Source organism: Opisthocomus hoazin, chromosome 31 (genome assembly GCF_030867145.1).
Source record: "Opisthocomus hoazin isolate bOpiHoa1 chromosome 31, bOpiHoa1.hap1, whole genome shotgun sequence".
NCBI classification, from domain to species: Eukaryota; Metazoa; Chordata; class Aves; order Opisthocomiformes; family Opisthocomidae; genus Opisthocomus; species Opisthocomus hoazin.
Window position 1 is genome coordinate 4,249,218 of NC_134444.1, and position 3,262 is coordinate 4,252,479.

At 51.6% G+C, this 3,262-nt stretch overlaps 1 pseudogene; it reads left to right on the plus strand.

Annotated features, from left to right (window-relative positions):
* Positions 1–1,474: 1,474 nt before the first annotated feature.
* On the plus strand, positions 1,475–2,396 carry LOC142365091 (olfactory receptor 14J1-like; annotated as a pseudogene).
* Positions 2,397–3,262: the final 866 nt, after the last annotated feature.

The window sequence follows — 3,262 nt, forward strand, 5'->3', positions numbered from 1 at the left end:
GTGGGAAAAGGAGTTTAGAAAACTCCATATGATCTCCTCCAGTGCAGACCCCATCCTCTGAGTAGGCCCCCTTGTCTCCTCTCACAGCCACCAAAGCCTCTGCGCTCAGGGCTGTGGGCTCCAAGCCATGAACCACCTCCTCTGCAGCAGAGCTCCAGCAGAGCCATGGGGCAGCTCTCCAGTCGCGTCTCCATTTCTCTTCTGCAGGTCATAGGGGCTCAGAGCTCGACTGCCCGACAATGTTGGTGTCTGGGAGGCAGCATGCACAGCTGGGTAAGGCTAACGCTGTGCTGAGGGCCCGGCTGCCTCTGCCCTGGCTTCTCTCAGCCAGACCTTCGATGGATATTTTGTTGTTTCTCCACTTGTCTGTGTCGTTGCTATTGTTATTTCATTCTTGCTGTCAGATTCTCTGGGGAGGTGGAGATTTGCCTGCAGTGTCACAGGCTGATCTTGTGGGTCCTTGCATGTACATGTGTCCATGGGACCAAGTGTCCCAGCTTTTATCTCCCATGTGGGGCTGTGGGCAGTGCAGTCTGTGGGGCTGGAGGATCAGCTGATTTTCCCTTCATCAGATGCTGTCCTCTAGGACACTTGGCTGTCTCCTTGACGTGTCCTTCCAAGCTGTGAGTTTCTCTCCAAAATGCAAACCTGACCCTCGCATCCTTTTTTAATCTGAAAGCCCCATGGAGAAACTCAGAGATGCTACAAAGGAGGAAATGCTGTTGCGACGGTGAAGCGACCCATGCGTGTCCCTGGCTAGAAGTGAGGTGCTGAGACCTTGAGAAAGGGCGAGACATTTAGCAGTCTGCACTGGATGCGTCTGTTCTCAGTAGCACCTGTGTTTTTTCTTTTCAAGGTAACACAAGAGTGTGATCATCTTCTATTTCATGAAGAACAAGCCCAGGGCAGCTCAGAACAACTCAGAGGGACAGACCAGCTGCCCTCCTTCTACACTAAGCCACAAGCAATTTTTACACCTCACAAGACTCCCTCTCTTCTCCAGAAGTGCAGTAGAAATGCCGAGAGTTTCTGACATCAAAACACATCCCCAAGGTGACATGAGGGAAGCTGTAGGAACCCAAAACCTCTGAGACTGCCTTCTGCCATCCCCATTCCTTAGCACTGGCAGTGCAGATGCTGAAAATCCCTTCTGCAATAAGAGCGGGTTGCTCTGGCAAAGTCATACACCAGGTCTGGAACTTGACCCACCATGCCCATGAACCCACCGCTGCAGAGCAGGGCTGGCTCCTTGGCAGCCAGTGGGAGGAGATCCTGCTCCTCCTGGTACACTCTTCCAGCATCAACCAGAGCTGCAGCCACAGAGCTGAAGGAAGGGCTCCTGGAAAAGGAATGGGATGTGTAGGAAGCAGGGTAAGCTTGTAGGAGAATAGCTTTGATTTTCCTCCGAGAAGTCTGCCCTAACTCTTCACTGATTATTCCTCTAGAAACGGGACCTCATGCATAGACGAAGCAAATGACCAACGGCAGCTCCATCACCCACTTCCTCCTCCTGGCATTTGCAGACACACGGGAGCTGCAGCTCTTGCACTTCTGGCTCTTCCTGGCCATCTACCTGGCTGCCCTCTTGGGCAACGGCCTCATCATCACTGCCATTGCCTGCGACCACCATCTCCACACCCCCATGTACTTCTTCCTCCTCAACCTCTCCCTCCTCGACCTGGGCTCCATCTCCACCACTCTGCCCAATGCGATAGCCAATTCCCTGTGGAATACCAGGGCCATCTCCTACTGGGGGTGTGCTGCCCAAGTCTTTCTATTTGTCTTTTTCATTTCATCAGAGTTTTATCTGCTTACGGTCATGGCCTATGACCGCTACATTGCCATCTGCAAACCCCTGCACTACGGGACCCTCCTGGGCAGCAGAGCTTGCGTCCACATGGCAGCAGCTGCCTGGGGCAGTGGGATTCTTGATGCTGTGCTGCACACGGCCAATACATTTTCAGTACCACCCTGCCAAGGCAATGCTTTGGAGCAATTCTTCTGTGAAATCCCCCAGCTCCTCAAGCTTGCCTGCTCAGACTCCTACCTCAGTGAAGTTGGACTTATTGTGGTCCAACTGTGTAGCTTTTGGCTGTTTTATTTTCATTGTGCTCTCCTATGTGCAGATCTTCAGGGCCGTGATGAGCATTCCCTCTCAGCACGGCAGGTGCAAAGCCTTTTCCACATGCCTCCCTCACCTGTCTGTGGTGTCTCTGTTTATGAGTATTGGTACATTTGCCTACCTGAAGACTCCCTCCATCTCCTCCCCGTCCCTGGACCTGGTGGTGGCAGTGCTGTACTCGGTGTTTCCTCCCGTGATGAACCCGCTCATCTACAGCATGAGGAACCAGGAGCTCAAGGATGCAGTGTGCAAACTAATGGTTGGATACTTTTAAGCCGCAAAAAACTGCCCACCTTCTTCTGCATATCATTTATGTAGTTGGTTTTGTTTGATTTGGTTTGGTTTTCAGCTTTTCTAAACTGTAACAATATTGTCCATAAAGAAATTTCATTGTGCATACCATTCCTAAATTAGTATCTACCTGTCTTGTGTCATCCAGAGACTGCATAATGATGAGTCATACTCTGTGTTTCACAACAAAATACAGGACCTCACAGTCAATATTTGTCCAAGATCCTTTTGTCTGAGAGCTTTTCTGGGGCTGCAGGGGCAGTGCCTGCATGCAGAGGTGGCGGGGAGAAGAGTCCCAGCACAGCAATGCTGCCAGGGAGCACCAGCACTTGGTCTTTCCCAAGGTGCTCTCTTTCAACTGCCACGCTTTCCTTCTAAGCCTTTGTGTTACTGTGAGGCGTGAGAGCACTGGCATCTTGGTCATAGTCCTGCGGCATGACAGTCCTTTGCCAGAGGCAGGAACAAGCAATGGGCACCTCTGTGACACAGCTGATATTTACAACCGCATTTCCATCAGGAAAGGGGTACTCCTAAGGGCAGTGCCTGAAGGCTTAGGTCTGCTTCTAATGTTTTTCTCAAGAAAACGCAGCAGAGGGAAAACACCAGCGAAGAGATGAAGTGTGTGAGTGTGCATGGTGGGGGCACATGGCTGTGTCCTATCACAGCTGGGCTTCCTGGGAGAGGCACGAAGGACCAGCAGAACAGGGTATGTTCTCAGCCCGTGTTTGCTGAGCACCTGGGCGAATCTGTCCCAGAGCAATCATCACCGAACAGCTAATAACAGCCACCATTTCCAACACTGGACTCTCACCTAAGTTTGGAGATGTTGTTTGTCCCTCCACAGAGGGA